General features: G+C 40.8%; 1 protein-coding gene across 1 annotated transcript in view; it reads right to left on the reverse strand.

Annotated features, from left to right (window-relative positions):
- Window positions 1–12,121, reverse strand: part of LOC136865213 (UDP-glucosyltransferase 2) — a 62,718-nt gene extending 50,597 nt beyond the window's left edge. Inside the window, exon 1 of the mRNA XM_067142393.2 lies at window positions 12,048–12,121. The gene's annotated coding sequence lies outside the window, so the exon portion shown is untranslated. The remainder of the gene's footprint in view (window positions 1–12,047) is intronic.
- Between the last annotated feature and the right edge of the window lie 12,162 nt (window positions 12,122–24,283).

A 24,283-nucleotide genomic window follows, 5' to 3' on the forward strand; every position in this document is an offset into this window, starting at 1 on the left:
AACCATTCGTCATACAGTGTAGAAATTTCATATAATAGTTGCCGTTTTATGTTCCAGATGATAAATAATATAAGGTATGAAAGACTTTCACTCCTCATTTGGTTAAGTTGGGGTAGATATTCAATAACAAAACTTCCATTGCTCGAAAACCCTTTGAGGTACAAGGCACATATGTGCCCCAAATTTTATTTCATTTACAGGTCACATATTACAGTTAATTAATCAGCTTGGTGAATGATGTTGTGATGCTGACGCCTCATGTTTAATACATCCGTCGCTCTTGTTTGTCAGTGCAGAGGTTTTCGCAGCGGTAAATAGTCCTAACTTTGTTGCTTGTTTTTGAAGTCAGGAGCTTCCCTCAGTTTGCTTAGATATACTGGTGAACTGACTTGACCAATTAAACATTTTATCCTGTAAAAATGTGGAAAATATTGCACAAATTGTATGTTAATCGTGTTCGTCACCAACTCTTATATTTCATACGTAGATGGCTGCTAATGGTCATTGTTCTCAGTGGTATTTGCAGCAAAATATAAAATCATTTAACCTGAGCTTGATATCTAATTGCATTGTGTAATGTTTAAGCCATGTTTGAGCTCATTTCATTGTTACAACTTACAGATTAGTTCGCATAATTCTTAAGATGTTGAAGACAGATAGAAGAGAACTACTGGCAATACTGGCGATAGGCTATCAATAATCATAATGGCCGCCAGCTGTGGGTTTCTCTGCTGTAACGCTCGAGTCACTTTTAAAATAGCTTAAAGCCAATAAAAGTGGGGAGAAAGTAAGTATGAAATCGAGGCAAATTATATTAAACGTGTACAGTAGCTTGTGGGGTTAGAATCCGGAGAGGACGGTGGGAGAAATGGTGAAAATGACCGTGCACCCGACCGGTGTTTCTGCGTACGGTGTATACACGGCTCGCGCGGAACTTAAACTACACGTAAAAGCTAAGTCGCCGCAGTACAATACTCTGATTTTATTCCTAGGAAAGTCCTTTGCTTCTTTCTTGGGAACGAACTTTCGACTATCAGGAAGGTGACAGTGAATCGCAGAGCGGTAGTTTCAGTGGAATAGAAAAAATGGATGGATATGGCACTTCTAGGTTATAATGTATTCGATGCAAATTATATTTCGTCGTAATAGAATTCGTATGTTTCTTGTGGTAATGTATCGTACATGCTGTCCTGTGGTTGTTGATATTTATATCGTGAGTGTTTCTAACGACACACCCCCATAAAAGTCGCTGAAAATTTAGCTTTCATTTTAGGAAAGGGTCTAAATTATATTTAAAAAAAAAGAATCAAAACGATAAGGGAAGTGGAGCTAAATGCAAGTCAACTAAGCTGCATGCCATATTTACGGGAGCGAAATTGTATGTTCTTTTATCTGTTAGTCAGTACTGTATGTGCCAGCTCAATGCCAACTACGCACTCGCCGTAAATAAAACGGGAAGAGTCTTAACACGGTGTGGGTATAGGATGCACCTTTCTGACAAAATCTTTAGCGTACTCGAAAAATAAAATAATTTAAATAATAATAATAATAATAATAATAATAATAATAATAATAATAATAATAATAATACATATTTACTTTATATTCTTAAGTGCCCTGTACTTGCGGGAAATTTTACGAGACTACAATTTACATCTTTCCTCTGAACACAATATAGTTTTCAATCTCACTCACAGGTGGGTTTTCAGCTTGTTGAACAGTGAGAAACTGCCAGTGACAGTCATCGCTCGAGAGCAGCATCTTTAAATGAAAAGTATGATATAAGAATAAGGAAGAATAATTCAATGCTATATGATATGATCATGCAACTGGTACAAAAATAAAGGAATAAATAAATACGGTCAAAGACAAGGTCACCTCCGTACAGGCTATGAAGGCCCTTGGAGGAGTGGAAGGTTGATTGTTAACCGTGGCACGTGATGGGGTAGAGTGGTTACCTCTACGCCCGGCCACCTTTGCCTCCAGGAATTAACCTGGTACTCATTTTTGGTGTAGGCTGAGTGAACCTCAGGGCCAAATGCACCTCCGGAAGTGGAAATCTCATTTCTTAAATTTTACGACTTCCTGACGGGGATTCGAACCCACGTCCTTCCGGGCGAACCGAGCACGCCTTTACCGCCTCGGCCAGGCAGCCCCTAAATAAATACGGTACATAATCAAAACACAACGATGTAATAGGAAGTCATTTATTTTGATGCTAAACTATTTGAGAATAAAGCATTATTTCTCGACGTCAATAAGTTGGCTGTGATGGGCAGAACCGAGACGATGAAAGGGAAAAGGGCAAAGTGGTCACACGACGAACGGCACTTTCGTTAATTCTTGAGTTGACTTCCACCATAGGTATTACATGTGAAATATTTTAAAATAATCTACCGCAAGGGTGTTTAAATTGGGGTTATTTTAAACCAGAGCAATATGACGTTGGAGCTTTACATCATTGTTGCTGTTTATGTCTTACGCAGGGAGTGTGTAAACTCCTATAAACACACTTTGTGGGCTTGTAAAGGTGGAATCAGTAGATAACATTTTGAAGAGGAATCCATGTCCAGAAACATAGAGTTTCCCCGCTACAAGCAAAGCACCACCACACATTTAAATGCCCCGCGTCTGCTGCGTCAATGAATGAAGCGGTTTACTTACCTTGTTGTTGCTACAATGCTTCTGCTGCCACTCAGAAGAGTAACTCGACTTTGCGGCCACCCACTTTGATACAAACATTGTACCTGTATTTCACCGAGCTCGATAGCTGCAGTCGCTTATGTGCGGCCAGTACCCAGTATTCGGGAGATAGTGGGTTCGAACCCCACTGTTGGTAGCCCTGAAGATGGTTTTCCGTGATTTCCCATTTTCACACCTTAATTAAGCGCACGGCCTCTTCGTTCCCACTCCTAGCCCTTTCCTGTCTCATCGTCGTCATATGACCTATCTGTGTCGGTGCGACGTAAAACAATTTGAAAATGTACCTGCGTATCATGTACACTCGCTCACAAACACCTGGTAATCGAAAATCCGCCGCTGGCATAACCTGCGCAATCAGCTTTTCCATTGAATCTACCAGCGTCTCGTAAATCGAACTCCGCTTGTAAGTTATTGTAAGTGGACGCAGAAGCACTGTAACAGCTCACTGACGCAACAGGAATGGGAATTTGTTTTGTTAGTAGCGAGGAAACGGCACTTTTCTGGACATGGGATCCTATTAAAAATTCTGTCCTACAAGCCCTCAAAGTTTGTAATAGGAATATAGATCCACCCTGTATATTAAGAAAATGGCCATAAATCATTCCAACAATATTTTAAGACATTCTATACTTATACATCTTCTTAATGAATGTGTTGCTTTTGCGTCAGTCTCTTGGCATAGGCCAGAGCAAAAAAATATTGCTTCCATTGAAGAACCAGTCTTATCTATGGCTGTGACAATATGGAAGCTGCTGTGTATGGGTGGTGCTGAGTCGGAGCACGACTCTTGCATTTGAGTGTTATGAAAGGTGTTACTTGCAGGGTTTGTCATGCTGCAGTAGCACTTTCTGATCCGGTGAGGAAAGCTAGCCAGACAAACAGAGAGACAATTAAATATGAACGTGTTTCTAGATACTCCAGTTCTGCAGGGTTCAAGTGAGGGTCAGGTCTGAAAACAAAAGTACTAATTCCTCTAAACTCTTTTGACGTATGAACCGAAGGTATATTCTTCAGGATATAACGACATTAGGATTTTAAAAAAATTGAAAGAACGCATTTAGTTTAAAACCAAAGCAAAGCACGAGGTATATTACTAGTCAATTATATGATTAGTTTCACGTTTCACTAACCACTTTTGTTGCGGTTTTCGAAGTCAAAAAGGCCAAAAATTGTGCCGCTGCGAGTATTTTATATGCCAATAAATCTGCTAACACAGGTTGTAGTATTTGACCAACTTCAAATATCACTGAACTCTGATACGGGAAATGCAAAGTAAGTAAAACACCCCATGATGTTCAACAACCAGAAGAAAAAGAAATACCACTGTACCCAACCGGGTTCGAGCCCATCGAGTTTGGCTCACAAAGCCAGAGATCACCATCTGAGCCATTCAATCTAGGTAACTGCTTTTGCATTCTTATAATTCAGATGAGAAATACAGAATGAGCCGTAATTCGCGCAATCGGGCGTCGCAGCGCGGCTCCTCACATGCCAGCAATACAAAAATATATCTCACAAAAGTTCCTCCTGCGAGTACAGTATATCTGGCAGAAAAAAAAGACGTTGAAGAGTGGCAATCTGGCAACACTGTAACAACATGTAGGGTAACTACCTCTGTATGGTTGCAGCAGGTTCTCTAGAAATCATTACATGTGGTTACAGTGTTGCCAGATAGCCACTCTTCAATGTCCCTTTTCTGCCGAATATACTCGCAGGATGAACTTTTGTGAGGGACATTTTTTATTGCTGGCTTGTGAGGAGTCGCGCTGCGACGTCCGAGTGCGCGAATTTCGGTTCACTCTGTATATTGCAATTTGTGAAACAGTAATAAAAAGCAATAAGTGGCGGGACACTTCATTGTAATTTAAGTAACTTGGTATCATTTTACATTACAAACGAAATAAAATGATGTTCTGAAAGTCGGTAGTAGTGATATTATAAAGTAATAGGAAATGTTCCTAAAAATTCTAGAAACCGCCGAAAAACGATTGCGTTATACTGAAAGCGTAAGCACTTGCAATACCTGAAACTTCCAGATAATAATCCTACAATGTCCATCTCCACGGCTAAGTGGTTAGCGTGCTCGCCTTTATCCACTGAGTCCGGAATTCGATCCCGCTCACGTCGGGGATTATAACCTTTATTGATCAATTCTTATGGTTTGGGGACTGAGTGTGTTCCGCTTTCAGGATTAATTTCATCCTGTCCTCAAAGACGTGCAGTTCGCCCATACACCATTATTATTACTCCAATAAAGTGCAGTTTTCATGTCTATGCCTTTGTACAAAGTCAAACGAATATCTAGTATCAGATTACCAGTCAACCCAATTAGCCTTGACCCTTGGTTGTGTAGTGTATGCGAGGAGCGTCATCTGGGACATAGTACAGTGAACTGTAAGCAATTGCGTAATAAACGCGTTTATATTTCTAAATAAGAAAAAAATTGAACCTCACAAACAAAAGGCATTTGACTTCTCTACAGGAATATTTATGGTAAGTAAACCAAGATAATGGAGCAGAAGACAATAGTAATATTATATGTTCAAATTTCCTTCTACTTGTGTCAGGTTTAGGAGACGCAGAAAAAAAAACAGAAAGTACCTTAGGAAGATCTATACCGAGCTCGATAGCTGCAGTCGCTTAAGTGCGGCCAGTATCCAGTATTCGGGAGATAGTAGGTTCGAACCCCACTGTCGGCAGCCCTGAAAATGGTTTTCCGTGGTTTCCCATTTTCACACCAGGCAAATGCTGGGGCTGTACCTTAATTAAGGCCACGGCCGCTTCCTTCCCACTCCTAGCCATTTCCTGTCTCATCGTCGCCATAAGACCTATCTGTGTCAGTGCGACGTAAAGCAACTAGCCAGGAAGATCTATGATAAGAAAAGACAAATGGAACATTTAATGAATTATAACAAGTTTCTGAAGATGTCCGGTTCCCTAGCTGGATGGTCTTCGGGTTCTTTTCCCTGCCAAACAGGTTTAGTTAATTCCTCCGACTCGAGGAATGGATGTTGGTGTTCGTCAAAATACACATCTACATACAATACACAACACCACACTAATAACCACCACTGAAACATACAATACGCAGCACCACATCGGGTTGTCGTCTCGGAAGGGTATTTGGCTGTAAAACAGGGAAAATCCACGTAATGTACCGCGGAAACAAGAAATTGGATGAAAGTCCAGAAAGAAGGCGAAGAAGAAGAACTTCTAAAGATACCTAATATACAACTGTTTTAATAGACACTCTGTAATTTTGTAGCGCATGGCACTGTACGTAGGGGGAAAAATAAGTTGCAAATTAATTAATAAAATATTTATAAACTGCTGAATATTCAGAGTAGAAATATTCTTCGACAAAATGTTTGATGGTTTGTCTGGAAAATCCAAATTTGCATGCTGAACTCAGCATTTTTTCCCACTTGTATCACAGGTCAGCACATTAACCATGATTTCTTTCTTCCTCTTCAATGTCGACCACGTTCTACGAGGTAAATTTGCGGTAGGCTATTTCTGCATCTTGGAAAAACTATTCATCTGCAGCGATAGTTACTGATTAATTTCTTGTTTTCAGATCACATCGATATGGAAGTTAGTGTCGGGCCGATCCTTAGCTCTCATGACAGGATGTTGTCTAGAACGGAACCTGTTTTCTACAGTGCCTGCAATATTCCCATTGATAAGCAGATTAGGATTTGTAGTTATCTTCTATCTCCTTATTCTCTCTAAATAGAGCACGTTTTCTTCGCAGACGAGGTGGAGAAACAGGACTTAGGGCTGGCAGCCAGACTGTCGGAATTTTTTTGCTATTTGCTTTACGTCGCACCGACACAGATTGGTCTTATGGCGACGATGGGACAGGAAATGCGTAGGCGTGGGAAGGAAGCGGCCGTGGCCTTAATTAAGGTAAAACCCCAGCGTTTGCCTGGTGTGAAAATGGGAAACCGCGGAAAACCATCTTCAGGGGTGCCAACAGTGGGGTTCGAACCCACTATCGCTCGGTTGCAAGCTCACAGCTGAGCGAACCTAACCGCACGGCCAACTCGCCTGGTAACTGAACTTCTTATGATGCGCTTAGTTCCATTCAGCTGGAAGTTGACCACTTTTGTGTGGCATCTACAGGGCGAGTCCCGCAAGGGTTACCGTCCTTATTGCATCCCGTGTCTCGGTAAACGAGAGCACGGTTGTCATCACACGTTTTCCATACGCCCATAGAAAACATATCAACTTAGATGAATGAAAATTACCCCAGTACAGAAAATGTTGAAAATGCTTTCCTTCAGCTTGTATATAACCGTTGTAGCGTGTGATTACATCTCGGTTCACTCTTTGCAATTCAGCCTCATGAATCTTCAAAATGTCGGTGCGAATTGCATTTCAAAATGTACAGGACACGAAAATACACTGTTCAATACATAATTAAGAAGCCATAAAATGCACCAAACCGATCGATTATTGTTGTAAAAGAAGCGATCACGCTGAGCTGTACGGATGCTTATCGCAAACTAGCTGAGACCATTAAATCACTTGGTGAGCTTTATTCACTCAGCCAGACACGACACAGGGAATAACCGGTAATTGAACTGAGGCTTGCTATGCCATAAAGTAGATTCGCTGTATATATCTTCGTTTAAGAATTAATTTTCAGCTACTTTTAAACTTAAACGAGTGAATTCATTTAAAGAAATGTACGAATGATGGATTTTCCTGTCGAACATACACCTCTCTACACAATCAGACAATCGTTCTTCTTCAAGTGTCGATCCATTGCCAGATATTGGCAGTCCTCATGTCAATCTTGACTTTATTTTTCGCAGTTCCAAACAGTTCAGTGGATGAAGCCTGAAAGCACGTTCCTTTTTTAAAAAATCCATTACACAAGCATGGTAAATTACAATAAATGAGATACTACTGTTATGATCAATTCAAATTGGACCTATTACTATAGGTTAATAAAGGAATATTTAAGTTTCATTCCGCTCATATTTGAAATAAGCCTTCAAAGCTTCTCTACCGAACAGTTTAGTTTCTTATTAATGAAATTTCTCTGGAGAAGATGAGGCCATCAGTTCCACCAGCCACAAACTGCAGGCTTTATTTAACCACTATTTACGCCTGATCGTAAACTTAAGATGGGCTGAAGTTGTCCCTAACGAAGAGTTGGTGAAAATAATGGATCAATTTCCTTACAGAAAAACACATTAGAAAGGGGGAACGGAGCTGGACTGGACATATGTTGTGGAAAACTTATGAGGAAGACGTTATGGTGGTCGTAGACTAGAATCCTCAAGGTACTCAGAGATGATCAAGGAAAACCTGGAGGCTTTCCACCGAGGAAGAAGCTTGAGAAGTTGGAACATAAAGGCAAAAGTGAATAATATGACCATGAACAGAAATAGATGGAGGACTTTCTCGGAATTCCTATGATGGAGTAAAAGTATTCGTAATTAAATCAAGTAAGTCAGGAAAAATTCTAAAATGCAAACAGTAGGGGAGATAACAACCGGTCTATAAAGCCAAGGATAACGGCCGAGGGGATTCGTCGTGCTGACCACACGACATCTCTCAATCTGCAGCCCTTCGGGATGAGAGGCGGTCGCTTGTTAGGCTAAGGCCCTTCAGGGGTGTAGTGCAATAGGGTTAGGTTAGAGGAGATAATAAAAATGAATTTCAAGAGATGCCGACATTTTGCAGTGAACGAGTTTTTTAACGTTCTAGTAAATCAATTATCAAGGGTTTCGGGCACTTTCCTTAAATACCATGCAACAACGTCAATAATAATCCCAAAAATAAAAGTGTCATCAAAAGAAAAATTCCACACGTATTAAAATTTAATACAAGTAAGGCGTGATAAAACAATTAAAATCATTATAATTGACTATACACTAAGTAACTAACAGACACTAAAGAGACTGTCAGACTGACGAATTCGCACGGCAAGCGGCTGAATCATACTTAACTTTGGCAAATAAAAGTCTGCTACCCTTCCTCACAGTGCATGAAAATGCAAAGTCTTCACTATTTGTTGTGACGCTGTACAAATCGGTTAGCCACGACAAACGACATTTTGTGGGTATTTCTAACAAAAGGTTTATAATAATTTAAGAAAATAGAGTAAGAACTGAGCTGAAAATACAAGAGAGCTTGAATAAGTTGTTTAAAAAAATAATTACCAGTTTCAGCCGGCTAAAATACAATACAAATGCAATGTTTTTTCCACAAAGTGGGGGCAACAGCGCTACTGTTTTCAAGTGCCGGATCATCCCAGAAGTATTTCTGCTGACGTATTTTACTGCTTTTGAATAAACAACACAGCTGGCTGTGCTGTGTGGCATCTCTTCAAAATAACGCACAACCATGACTTACGTTGCCTTTCGGACATCGTCTTAAAGTTGTCGCGTACAATTAGACACAATTACGCAATGCACCGTCATATTTCGAAGTAGCTAATTATTACGCGAATACTGTATGACATTGTAAGGTATTATTTCCTTCGTCACCACAATATCGGTAAACACAAACACTGGTCATATGATATTGAATGTGGGGTCTGATAACGATGTACACCTACCTTTCGAAAGAACTGGAGGAAACTCAGGCATTTTAGATTACACGTACCACTCATTCGTAATTCTGGTTGCATATGCAGCAAGGCGCGTCTTGTCCCGTCTCGAGTTCGAATAATGCAAGAACTTAGTATCGAGGTAGGGGTACCTAGAGTAGCCGTCAGTTTCTGGACTTAGCCTACTCATTAGTGTATTCATTGCTGCATACAATGCCAGAATGCTTATCCTTTATAATTATGTTATACTGCGTCGAAACAGACCTCGGTAGAAATGAAACAAACGAACGCCCTAGACGCTTTTTGACACGTATTGACGGCATGGAGAAAGGCCCGTGGTTGGCTATTCGGATATTCGGCACAACCAACATTGAGCCCAGGATACGTGTAGGCCTACAACGCGCTGCTCGCCGCACAATGCGGGGACAACGCTCTCGAGATCTCTCGAAATTTCTCGCAAGAAATAGTGTCTGCGCTAGTCTCGAGATATTTCGAGAAATCTGGAGACCTCGTCTCAAACTGCCCATCTCTACTAATCAGAGAAAACATGGAAGGGTCCGACACTTCGAAAAATGAAGATATCAGCCAAAGAAAGACAAGGGCACGAGGAGCATAAAAATGAAAGACTCCCTAGGCTTCGAACGCTCTAATACTACTGGGATCGGAAAAGAACAAGAGTTGACCAAGGGAGGTAGGATAGGATAGATGAAAGTGAAGAGCCTGGCACAAGTAAATGGAAGCAATGCCAGAACTCAGCTAAAGGTCCCATGGTCGCCAAACCATGCTTCCAAGTTCAGAGCTCTTGGGACCCCTTTTAGTCGCCTCTTACGACAGGCAGGGAGTACCGTGGGTGTTATCCAACTTGTTTAGTAGGACATCGATTGTGTGCCAATTTGTAATGTTCTCCTCCAAACAGATCGTTGTTCATAGCGCATTTGAATACAGATGATTAGTATTTTAACTTCATTGTGACTTCAGGGTGTAACGAGCAGTTAATTGCAGGCTCAATTATTGTACCGCTTTTTTTTATGATTTGTTATAAAGATCTGTAAGTGTTCTGATCGGATCTCGCCATTAAGGCTGGATAGTTTCTCCTGCTTTACAGACGAACCTAATACAATGAACCGGGCGTGATGGCCATGCGGTTAGGGGCGCGCAGCTGTGAGCTTGCATTCGGGAGATAATGGGTTCGAACCCCACTGTCAGCAGCCCTGAAGATGAATTTCTGTGGTTTCCCATTTTCGTACCATTCAAATTCTAGGGCTGTATCTTAGTTAAGGCCACTGCCGCTTCCTTCCCACTCCTAGGCCTTTCCTATCCTATCGTCGCCACAAGACATATCTGTGTCGGGGCGACGTAAAGCCTAAAAATATTATTGGTTGTACTACGCCACTTGATATTCCCGGATACATACTGACTTAGTAAGACAATGACTCCTTGCGCAGTTCATTGCTGTAAATGGCTCTTACCCTTGTAGCGTGCAACGGGACCACTCGAAAACTCCGCAGCTAGGTCATAACGTTCTAACTGGGCATCTTTCATGAGGTGAGGGAACCATTCAATAGGGATTAGATGCAAATACTTTTACCTAACTAGATTGCTCGAGAATTTGTCCAAAACATCTGTTCTCTGCATGTGAAGTAAAATATGAAATTCACAACCTTTTTCTAGTCATTTGAACGGGCCAGGAATGGAATGAATGAAGCCCCCATCTAGCGGCTAGGATAGAAATTGTGCCGGTTGCCGAAGCCTGTCGCACTCCTCTAGGGCAATGATTAATGAGTAACAGATGAAATGAAATGATATTGGAGAGTGATGATGGTATGAAATATGACACGGAAAAGCGGAGTACCCGGAGATAAAGCTGTCACGCTTCCATATGTTCAGCACAAATCGCACATGGAGTGACCGGGATTTGAACCACGAAACCCAGAGGTGAGAAGCCGGCGCGTTGCCACATGAGCCACAAAGGCTCACCTGAAGTAAATTCTGCATAATTTATACCTTGTAATAATAAATGACGGAGCCTACAATATAATGTAGAATGCAAACCACATGTTCATAGGATTCGTCATATTCCACGGTTACTTTGGTGAGAACGATGCGCCGATAACACTAAACTAGCACTTATAAGTACCCTCAATGCCATTGTTATCTTCAGTAAAATATGTATGTATGTATGTTTAGTCCTCAGCCCGAAGGCTGGTTGGATCCTCAACAGCTCCGCCATCAGCTGTCATAGATAGCCTAGGCATCACTGAAGTGGCGTACTAGGGAAATGAGGAGTGAGGTAGTTTCCCGTTGCTTTCCTCACCGAGCCAGAAGTTGCTATTACATATCAGTCTGCCAAGCCCACTGAAATGCATGCAACAACCTACCCTATGAGCAATATTTTCACACCAAACATAGCAGGGACTGGCTGAAGAAGGAATGGCATTACTAGCATCACTCATACCTCAGTCACTTTCATTTTGTCAAAGCCAAGGATAAAGCTGAGACAGATCAATGAAAGTAACAAGATTGCTCTAGCCCATACCAGAAGACGTAGTGCACTGTAAACACTAGGTCCCGCCAGCAAAGGCATCAGTAAAATATAATGGAATCTATTCCTAGACTACTTACAGACCTTGTGACTTGACATCAATATTATTGACGAGCGTGAGAAGTGAGATATGTCACTGCCTAAATAACGTCAAGTTCAGAAAACACCAATAGAATTCATGTACATTGTATGTCAAGAGAAGATAAGCATATGTTTAGAATTTGTGTTTCAACTCACCTTGAACCAAAACTGTCACTGAATTTCTTAACCTCTGCTCTCGCGATCCGTACCAGAGCTGTACTGAGAAAGAGCGCACTGCTGGGAGTAGTCTTAGAGCAGCCTGGAGGCTACGTCACAAGACTCCATTGACGATTTTGATAAGAGAAATATGCCACTGCCTAAATAATGCCAAGTTCAGGAAACACCAATACTACTTACAGACCTTGTGACTTGACATCAATAATATTGACGAGCGTGAGAAGTGAGATATGTCACTGCCTAAATAATGCCAAGTTCAGGAAACACCAATACTACTTACAGACCTTGTGACTTGACATCAATAATATTGACGAGCGTGAGAAGTGAGATATGTCACTGCCTAAATAACGTCAAGTTCAGGAAACACCAATACTACTTACAGACCTTGTGACTTGACATCAATAATATTGACGAGCGTGAGAAGTGAGATATGTCACTGCCTAAATAATGCCAAGTTCAGGAAACACCAATACTACTTACAGACCTTGTGACTTGACATCAATAATATTGACGAGCGTGAGAAGTGAGATATGTCACTGCCTAAATAATGCCAAGTTCAGGAAACACCAATACTACTTACAGACCTTGTGACTTGACATCAATAATATTGACGAGCGTGAGAAGTGAGATATGTCACTGCCTAAATAATGCCAAGTTCAGGAAACACCAATACTACTTACAGACCTTGTGACTTGACATCAATAATATTGACGAGCGTGAGAAGTGAGATATGTCACTGCCTAAATAATGCCAAGTTCAGGAAACACCAATACTACTTACAGACCTTGTGACTTGACATCAATAATATTGACGAGCGTGAGAAGTGAGATATGTCACTGCCTAAATAACGTCAAGTTCAGAAAACACCAATAGAATTCATGTACATTGTATGCTAAAAGAAGGTAAGCATACATTTCGAATTTGTGTTTCAACTCATCTTGAATCAAAAACTGTCACCGAATTTCTTCACCTCTGCTCTCGCGATTCGTACCAGACCTGTATTGAGACAAGAGCGCAGTCCTGGGAGTAGTCTTAGATCAGCTTGGAGGGTACGTCACAAGACTCCATTCTGAACTTATATGTATAAAAAGTATGCAACACTATGAAAATGTAATCAGTTGCTAAATACAACGAACGTTGGAACTTTTCTAAGGCAAACATTACGCTAAGAAACAGCTTCAGCTGGAATATTTGCGAGAGAGCAGTCACTCACTTTCATTTCTCATAGCAGCTAAGATATTATGTCCCCTGTACTCCGATATTAGAAGACATAGACCTGATCGTTCATAGATAAGAATTGACAATTCTTGTGTTGATAGGGGCTATGACCTCTGACTTCTGACATTGTGGGAATAAACATGATGAAGCCATTCTGTCAGCGATGACAAATAATGTTAAGACTTATAATTACATTTCTCGATGTGGTGCTCCAAATCTCAAAGGCATGTGGACGTTATAATAATTCTAGTTCAAATTAATAATAATAACAATACACGAATTCCCACTATGACCAGCAAACGCACTTGAGCCATGTGTCTCCTTACCAATGTAATCTAATCGTTGTGTAATATTATGTGTATGGCCATTGGCTGCAATAAATTATATATAACAATACACGAAACTAGTTGACTACGCGGTATGGGTCGTGTAGTTGTGAGCTAACGTTGGGGAGATGGTATGTTCGAACCTTACCATCACGTACGCGGATCTGAAGTTTATTTCCTGTGGTTTCCAAATTTCACACCAGTCAAATATCGAAGCTATACGGCTATACGGCAGATACCTACTCATTCCAAGCAAAATAATAATAATAATAATAATAATAATAATAATAATAATAATAATAATAATAATCTTTATCTTCCGCCGTTTCCTCCCCACCCGTGTAGAGCAGCAGATGCGAAGTCAGTTTCACATGTTCAATTAATTGTGTCGTGTGGCATCTTGGAAACAACAATGAACTTCGATAACATAAACTTCGGATGAGGGGTCAGATACGCTAACGAACAACTAACTATATTTCATGTGTTCCCTCATGCCAAAACAAGTTGCTGATTGCTGTTAGTCACCCTTGTTATCGTAAAAATAGCTACGAGGCTTCCGGTTTCACATGGTATCCGACCCACAGGAACGCCATTTTATAATACGATAATACTATATATATTGATCAGGATTCGAACTACGGGCATATTAGAATACAGTGCCAATACAACTCAGCTATCATGCCCTCATGGCGGTTCAGCTACCAACGCAAGTTTTGAATTTATTCGTGGTAAGACTCAGTATTTACGCCATCAAAATTGACAATTGCTCTCTGAAGAATGTTCCTTCATGGCTTATCACAACATGGCTTGTTATTCTGTGAACTGTAAAAGAGAGATGGAAACTCACTGGACAGAGTTTGGATAAAATTGCATGGGTACCAACATCATACACTCTATAATATACAGGGATGGTGAGTATTCACTGCTAGGTTTGGTTTCAAAACATCTACAATATATTTTAGAGTATATTTATTGTATTTTGTTGATGTGCACGTGTTTCGGTAGTGTAAAGAGCTTGGAGCCCTTCGACGGGGTACCCATGTTAATTAAAACACGGGGTCTCGTGATATTTTCGAAGTAAAGCAACTTTGGGAGAAGTCACAACTTGGATAAGTAGTCGACGTCCTGTTGGCTAGAAGAGAAGCGGAAAGGTACTGGTCATCCTACCACAAGTAGTTGATAGCAGTGCACGGAAAGCTCGCTTTCCCTAAATTAAACAACTAATGTATATTCGTTAGGGATATCTTAATGAAGTTTCACATACAGAAGGCTGAGGTTCGAATCCTGGTCGATTCTGGGTTAAGATTTTAATTTCAAAAGGAAGGAAAAATCCCGGCTAAGATCAGAATGAGCCTGAATGATTCCAGTAACCTCAGAAACAGCTGCGATAAGCTGAAAAAATTTTCTTTGGTCACGAGGTTGGAATAAAGGGCGATTATTGTACTGTCGACGAGGTTGGGTGCGAAACACTTATTGCATTGTTCGACCCGTGTCAAATTTTATACATGAAAAAGTTTCTTTTTTCACTCTTTGCTTCATATTACACCAAGACAGGTGTTACGGTGACGATGAGGGAGGACAGAACTAGGACTGGAAAGGAAGCGACCGTGGTACGGCTCCAGCATTTTGCTGGTGTGAAAAAGGAAAACCACGGAAAATAATCTTCAGTACTGCCGACAGTTGGGTTCAAACTCACCTTTTCCCGAATGCAAGCTGAAAGCTACGTAACTCAGACAGCGTGGCCAAGTCTCTCTGAGAAAAGTAGGTTAATGTTGATCCCTGACCTTGTTGTAGGCAATAAGTTCGTCATCAGTGACCAGGTTTGGATAAGACACTATGCTATTTTTGTTTTAAAGAGCTGGGACAAACGGCAGTTAGTATAGATAAATAAAAAATAACTTGCGTTCCTTCCAATTGAATTGGAGAGACGGTCAGTATGTACCAAGAAAGTAAAGCATTAAATAATAACTGGGCCCCTCGGGAGTAAATTGACAAATGGAATAAAAGCTTCACAGAGGATAGCTTCATATTTTATATATTCCTAATTAGTATCGAAAAGGAATATAAAACTTCGCACGCCTGAGCTCAGGATCATTATCATGAATGAAGAATCTCTTTATTAACCATCTAATTACTCAAATTCATTTGAGATGACTTACGAAACAAAGAACATTGAAACGTTTTTAACGAAGCATTTGTTCCGAGGGGGGAATGCTTCTTGTTATTTAAAACCTATTCTCATTGGTCTGTAGAATTTGTTCATGAATAGAACCTTACAGATACCCATTTCCGGGCACATTAATGCACTTTCCAAAATGATATTTTCATTTGGGATGCAAAGAGCTTCTCGTTGTTGAAGACGTGTTTCCCTTGGCCTAATGAACATGCAAGTTCACAGCTATGCGACCCTAACCGCACAGCCAACCCGCTTGCTAGAGTTCATTGTTTACGTTGGTAGTATTTTCATAATACTTGCATGACCATACCATGTTGAATACACCGGTTATCGTTCGATCACCCTAGTTAAATGACAGTGGGCATGGTCAGTACTTGGATAGCTGACCGCTTGGGAACGCCACGTACCGTTGGCTCAATTCGTTTTTTGCTAGCCCTATGGTGTAAGGGTAGCGTGCTTGCCTAATATTCCGAGGGGCCGGGTTCGATTTCCGGGCAGATGAGAGATTTTTAAATGGATCTAAGGACTGGTTAGAGGTCTACTCAGTACGTGATTACAATTGAGGAGCTATCTGACGGTGAGATAGCGACCCCGGTCTAGGAAGCCAAGATCACACGACACCTCGTAATCTGCAGGCCTTCCGGTTGAGCAGCGGTCACTTAGTAGGTTACGGCCCTTCGGAGCTGTTGCGCCATGGTCTTTTTTCATTTTTCTTTTCTGCAGGTGTGTAGAGTACAATACTTCTTGGCAATCAAGTGCATCATTGTACGAGTATTCATAACAAATGAAGTTCATTGTAGCTTCAAGCATTTCACATTACCAATGTACAATTATAAGCACCTCTATCTGACAAACTCCTGAATGGAACATTTCAAACTTCCATCGATTTTGTCAGCAATCTTCTTTCTTTCTTTCTTTCTTTCTTTCTTTCTTTCTTTCTTAATCCGTTTGCCCTCCAGGGTTAGTTTTTCCCTAGGACTCAGTGAGGAATCCCACCTCTACCGCTTCAAGGGCAGTGTCCTGGTGCGTGAGACTTCGAGTTAGGGGATACAACTGAGAAGGAGGACCAGTACTTTGCCCAGAGTCCGAAACATGGTATGCTGAACAGGGGCCTTGCGGGGGAGATGGGAAGATTGGAAGGGCTAGACAAGGAAGAGGGAAGGAAGCGGCCGTGGCTTCAAGTTAGGTACCATTCCGACATTTGCCTGGAGGAGAAGTAGGAAACCACGAAAAGCCATTTCGAGGATGGCTGAGGTGGGAATCGAAACCCCCTCTGCTCAGTTGACCTCCGGAAGCTGAGTGGACCCCATTCCAGTGGAGTCGTTTCTTTTTGCGATCAGACTCATTTGCGATCACTCAGACAGAAAGCAGGACTAATTTATTTTTGGCCTGTTAAGCATTGTCCCATTTGCCATCGTTCTTATCAGTAACAATGTAATGACCTACAAACACCCAGGTTGCTGAGAGGCTGAAACTCATTAAATTACTTATGTTTATCGTGTGGGTTTGATGCGTTAAAATCGATTTAGATTTTATTTAGAGTTACCAGATTGTTGTGGTTGTAAAGAAGGTCAAATAAGTTTTAAAGAACAGGACAAAAGCAGGGAGTATAAAAACCGTTGAATTTTACACTGTCCGCCTCTGTGGTGTAGTGGTTAGTGTGATTACTTGCCACCCCCGGAGGCCCGGGTTCGATTCTCGGCTCGGCCACGAAATTTGAAAAGTGGTACGAGGGCCAAAGTGGTATGATGCCTAACTTCAGGCCACGATCGCTTCCTTCCCTCTTCTTTGTCTATCCCTTCCAAACTTTCCATCCCCTCACAAGGCCCTGTTCATCACAGCAGGTGAGGCCGCCTGGGCGAGGTACTGGTCATCCTCCCAGTTGTATCCCCTGACCCAGAGTCTGAAGCCATAGGACACTGCCCTTGAGGCGGTAGAGGTGGAATCCCTCGCTGAGTCCGAAGAAAAAACCGACCTTGGACGGTAAACAGATGAAGATGAAGAAGAATTTTACACTTTTCAGATTAAAAACAAAGATTTTTGCTGTAACACTGAACTTCCCCGGCAGAATGACCTTTTCTGAAGCAATTGTAGCTGATCTCTAACTTAGCGGTAAACTTACACTTTATTTCTCCCAGTATACAATAGGGGACACTATAAAATGAATGCTTAAGTAACGCTCAAATTGTTCAAATATTCAAACTGACAGGGATGTGATTTTCAGAAATATTACATGAAATAAGCCAGAAAAATGACCACGTGAAGACTGATGTTATCCAAGAAGTTGTTTTCGAAGTTTCATGACGAGTAGGTCAGGATGTTAATACAGTACATAACCTTACGGACTTTGAAGTCAAGTGAAGTAATCCAAGGTTGCGTAAAACAATAATCACTCCACTACACAACTACAGTATTGTTTTTTTTTTTTTTTTTTGCAAGTTGCTTTACGTCGCACCGACACAGATAGGTCTTATGGCGACGATGGGACAGGAACGGGCTAGGAGTGGGAAGGAAGCGGCCGTGGCCTTAATTAAGGTACAGCCCCAGCATTTGCCTGGTGTGAAAATGGGACACCACGGAAAACCATCTTCAGGGCTGTCGACAGTGGGGTTCGAACCTACTATCTCGCGAATACTGAATACTGGCCGCACTTAAGCGACTGCAGCTATCAAGCTCGGTACTGCAATATTGTAGAAACAACGAGGACGACGAAGACTAGAACAGTTTAGGGTGATCACACCCTACTTAAAATGTTTCATCCAGGATCCTTGTCGGCAGGGAAGGCTTCCATCAGACGCTGACACAACACACGACGTTGCTCCATTACGACAAAACTCGTATTGGCTGACAATCTGCTTGCCGTCCACAAGCTCCCAGCTAAGCGAAAATGACGAGTTCTCATTGGCCGGAACAAATCAGAAGTTTGTCTCGCTACCGACAAGCGGCAGCACCAGACGGGAAGCAGTGCTCAACGCACAGAGGAGAAGTAAATCCAGAAATAAAAGTGACAGAAAATCAAAGAGAAGGTAATTGAAGAAAGAGTGAGGAAAATAATCCCCTGAAGACACGAATTTCCAAGACGGAACGCCATATCGAAATTATTAATGGAAGGAGGATAGAATAAGTTCTATTACAGTGTCTACATCTGGAACAAGCATTTTGAAAACTATAGACTAGTACGGCATTACCTCAAAAATAGTTCAAGAGAAGGGGGACGCGTTGAAAGTATCCCTGAGCCTAGCCTTATCACATGGTTATCTGGAGAAAGCCCTAATTAGCAGTCCCCCTGCTTCATGGACGTTGGAAAACCCTGATAGGCTGCTGATAGTTTTACAGTGATCGCAAATGGGACAGGAATTGATCTTTCTTGTCATTCCTTTTTCCTGCTATAACGAGAGTGATCGCAAATGGGACAACGTTGCTGTGATTGCACTCGTACCACGTTTCAGATTTCGTGGCAGCTAATCACACTAACCCCTACCCCACAGAGGCGGACTTGTCAGTAATCACCTCACATTATTTAAATTCCAGACCTATCTCTTCACAATTTCAGTAATCGTGTCCTATTTGAAATCGCAATATATTTTATTGAGTCCGTACCTCAAATAATTTCACATACACACTTTTAATTCTATGAACTTTAATCACGTGATATCAGACGAAATGCACGTATTAACTACTAGCAAATGTAACCTTGCTTCGCTACGGTATTCTACAACGTATTCGAATATCCAAGTAAATACTGTACATGCAGTAAATAAGATTGTTTTAAAATTGCATTTGTCTTAGCATTATCCGAGAAACAACATGGGGAGGTCCCCATACGTTGTTTCCAATGTAAAGTGTTTCTTACGGATTTGTGATGATAACGGCAGGCTCACTTGCCTACTGCCATTAACAATCGTGTTGGGAAATTTACATTATAATTGCAGGTCCCATTGCTTACTGCGCGGTCACAATCGATTTGGGGAGTTTCCGTTACAATGCCAGGCCCCCTTTCTTACTTCAAGAAATACATTTGAGGAGTTTTTATTGTAATGGCTGGCAAATTGAGTCGAAATTGAGTTGTGAAGTTATCATTATAATGACAGGCCCCTTTCCCTACTGCCAGCCATCTTACTGCCAGTCACACAGAGTTGGTGAGTTTCCATCAAAATAGCAGACCACTATGACTAATGCCAGTCATATTTTAGATGGGTACATTTGTTTATAATGACGGGCACCCTTGCCTACAGCCAAACACAATCGGGAAGGGGAGTTTTAAACAAAACTGCATGCTCCCTTGCCTTCTGCAAGTCAAATAGAGGAGTGAATTATTAATTACAATGGTAGGCCTTCCTTGCTAATGACAGTTACACAGGAGCTGGTGAAGGACCACATTCCTACTGCCAGTCAAAGTCGGTGTGGGGAGTGCTGATTACAATAGCAGACAAACTCTTTCTCGATCGCTACAAATCGACATCAATGAATATATATATAGATCGACATACGAAGGCACATGCATGTACCGAGCTCGATAGCTGCAGTCGCTTAAGTGCGGCCAGTATCCAGTATTCGGGAGATAGTAGGTTCGAACCCCACTGTCGGCAGCCCTGAAAATGGTTTTCCGTGGTTTCCCATTTTCACACCAGGCAAACGCTGGGGCCGTACCTTAATTAAGGCCACGGCCGCTTTCTTCTCACTCCTAGCCCTTCCCTGTCCCATCGTCGCCATAAGACCTATCTGTGTCGGTGCGACGTAAAGCAACTAGCAAAAAAACAAAACAAAAAAAAAACATATGCATGTTTACAATATTGCAGACCACTTACAGATTAACTGCTTTTAAACGGTACGTCATATCAACAAAGGATTGTATCACATGACGCCGGATTTAGTGGCATAAATGGCTGGTCCTATGATATCTTATCTATTCATGGGTCAGATTGAGTTAGAAACGTTGAATAGGGTAAAATTTGTGTAAGATTATCTCACATTGCATTACTTTTAATGACAGCTACATAGCATTTGGCTCTTATATGGCTACTGGGTGGGCCAATTTTCGTGTAGAGTTTGATGATTCTATCTTTCCTATATGTGATTGAAAGTATGAATTATGCAGTGAAAAGTACAAATTTCCTTAACATCGAGAAATAGAGAAAAATCAAACGTAAAAGGGATACAGGTACGACAAAAAGGCATAAGACCAAGGCTGTAGATCACTCCAAATTGAACGGAATTGTTAGGACTTCGCGTTTATCCCACAAAATACCTCGAAACGAAGGTCTGTACCATCATTAACATTGCCTCCATATTTCGATATTTTTGGGGGATAAAATGTAAAAATTTAAAGATCTTGGAAGTTTCCGTCCGTTACAGGCTAAAACGTATAATTTTGCCAAACTTCAATTTTCTTGTCCATCTGGCAGATTATGCCCAAGTCTGGATTTTTGGCAAGGAGGGTAAACATTAGGAATTTCAGGAATCTAAATAAAAAAATATGCAGATGGTCATTATTACCCCTTAAACGGTTAGCTGTACGAAGATTTGGGAAAAATAGTCAATGTACAGGCGCACAGTCTTTATAATTTTATTTATATAGATAAGGAATCTGCTCCACGATTAACACCTTTTGTGCTATGTCCTGCAAAACCGAAAACCGACCGTTCATGCAATCTCCCTTATTAATCCTCCTGTCGAAAAATTGTACATGAAAAACATTTTAGAAATGGATTTCCATCAAGTTTGGTCGATTTCCCGTCAGGTTGGTCTTGTACTGTATATGTTTTGGAAGAGGAAAATCACCATTTCGGTTTCCTATAAACCGCCTTTCCATTCCGGGAACATGAAATGTCATTGACCTTTAAAACCTACCTTTGGACAGGTGGATGCTAAATATAAAGTTTGGTTCAAATATCTTCAGTACTTCTCAAGTTGTAGGATACGCTTTACACGCACCCGCTCTTGAGTTAAGTCCGATAAACGGTCCGTTAATGATATCTCCGTTATTAATCCTTATATCGAAATGATGCACATGAGAAAAATGTTTAGAAATGAATTTCCGTTAAGGCAGGTTGATTTCCATTAAGTTTGGTTGTGTATATTTTGTGGGAGTGCAAAATCCACGGTTTCGGTTTCGTATAAACCCTCAGTCGGTTCAGGGATTTAGAAACAATATTTGCCCTAAAACCTACCCAAGGATAGGTGGATTCTAAATATGAAGCTTGGTGGAAATATATCTAATAGACAAATAGGCAAACAGACTCCAAAGCTAAAAATATGCAGATTGTCATTATTACACCTGAAATTGATAACTGTATGGAAATTTCGCCAAAATAGTCAATGTACAGACACACTCTAGAAGTGCTGTGCAGAACTTTATTTCGAGAGTTACTGCGTTTACACTGTACAACATATCTACAAACAGACCTCACCATCAGACGCCTCTTTCAGTGTTCTACAAGGTTGGTACCATCACATCTTCTTGTATCTCCTATATTTATGGGTTACATTGAGTTAGAGTCATTGAATGGGGTGAAACTTTGTACAGTTTTCACATACCACTTTTTATTTTTGATACTCATGCGACACCTAGAATCGTAAAATTTGGCTATCACTTGGCCACTGGCAATATGCGTGTCGAATGTCATGATTTTATCTTTCCTATAAGTGTGCCAAATGATAACATACACGTGTAAAACTACAAAATTAACTTTACAACGAGAAATACAGCTCTATTTAACGTATAAAGGATAGGAATATGACAACAAGTCATAGGACCAAAGTTGTAGATCTCTCCAAATGAAAGGCGAGTGTGCTTTCTGATTAGTGATACGACTTACCGATTAGCCACCAATCATCCCGAAACGAAGGTCTGCACCGTCGTTAAAATTGCATCCATATTTCAATATTTTCTGGGACCAAAAGATATACGTTTGCGTAGCTTAGAATATTTCCTCAAAGAAAAGAGTGTCCAACATTCGGGATTAGCACTCGCATACATACGGAGTAATTAAGGAAGAAAATAATGCAGTTAAGAAAGTTGAAAGTAATATAAAATGGATTATAACCGAGGACAGCCGGATGACGACAAATATGTAAATACCAAGTGATATATTGGAAAATCAAATGCCTCTCAATAAATTATGCTGGTGTGAGTTATGGATATAAGAAAGTGGTAACAGAGGAGAAATTTAGGCGCAGGAATTCTTGGGTAAACAGATAAAAATATGACTAATGGTGTTAGTACTTAAGCTATTCGCGGACGGTTATAACCTCCAATGATATTCCGCCAATATCCCGCAGAATGGCCGATTGACGCCTCTCTTGCTTCCTATCCAAGGAACAACCATGAATTTATTGGAATTATGAGAAAAATGGCAATATGTTACTTCCCTGCTGGCAAGCAGTCACAGACGTTGCGATGGTAACCTGTAGGTTCGTTGTCGGTCTGTCGGTCACTCAATGCAGAGCATGATACCCGCACAATATAGTAATTTTCTTCGTCATTTTAAGAGTAATCTAAATTATGAACATAAATGAAGTTGTTTATAATGAAAAGACGTTTCACATGCAGTCACGGGTTTGACAGAAAATCAATAGTGAAGGAGAAAATGGAGGAAAACCGTTCTGGTTTTGATATAAATCCTCCGTCTATTCAAAGATTTTAAATGATATGCATATCAAAACCTTCTTCTGGATGAGTATACTCTAAGTGTGAAGTTTGGTTGAGATCTATCCAGCCGTTTCGCCATGATGGTGGAATAAACAGACAGATAAACAGACAGAGACGAAAAATAAAATTCACCGCACAGTGCGTAATTTCAGGAATCTAGCGGGCCAAAAATCGTATCTCAGAAACGAATGGACCGATTTACATAAAACTTAGTATGTAACTGCTATTATTGGAGATAATTAAGTGTGTGGTCGGTCAATCAAGTACAAAGAACAAATTACTACGCCAGGAATAGAATTAGTAATCTTTGTAATTTTAATCATTTTTCATTATAGCTTTCAGAAATTAAATATATATTAATAGTGGTACATGATGTTTAGAATGTTTAAAAACAGATACAGGAATGCATGTACTTGTCAAACAATTTATTCATTAGATGCAGTTACATCAGAATCGCTATCGTCACTTTTATTATTTCCTTCGGCAGAACCGGATAAATGAGGCTCAGACAGTAAGTTGAGCACTTCTCGGGAAAGCGGAATCAACTTCCTCCTCCTCGATTTCCCTAAGCTGGTAATATAAGGGCCCGATGCTATAAGCAGCCTATGGAAAAGGTCAGTACTTGTGTCTTTCTGGAAGGTTTCCTATTAGCTTTATTCCTAGTCTCCTGGGCTTCCTCGGAGGGGTGTCCAATAGGTATAATACAGTGCCATAACCCAAGAGTTTGTGGAAAGTTACAGGCATGTAGTACGGATTTGTATTTTTGTAAGTACAATTGTACAGTTTCCTTTGCGTACATGCCAAATGTTACTTTATAAATGGCATACCCTCACGAAAGAGTTTC

The sequence above is a fragment of the Anabrus simplex genome, chromosome 1 (assembly GCF_040414725.1).
Source record: "Anabrus simplex isolate iqAnaSimp1 chromosome 1, ASM4041472v1, whole genome shotgun sequence".
In the NCBI taxonomy this organism is placed as follows: Eukaryota; Metazoa; Arthropoda; class Insecta; order Orthoptera; family Tettigoniidae; genus Anabrus; species Anabrus simplex.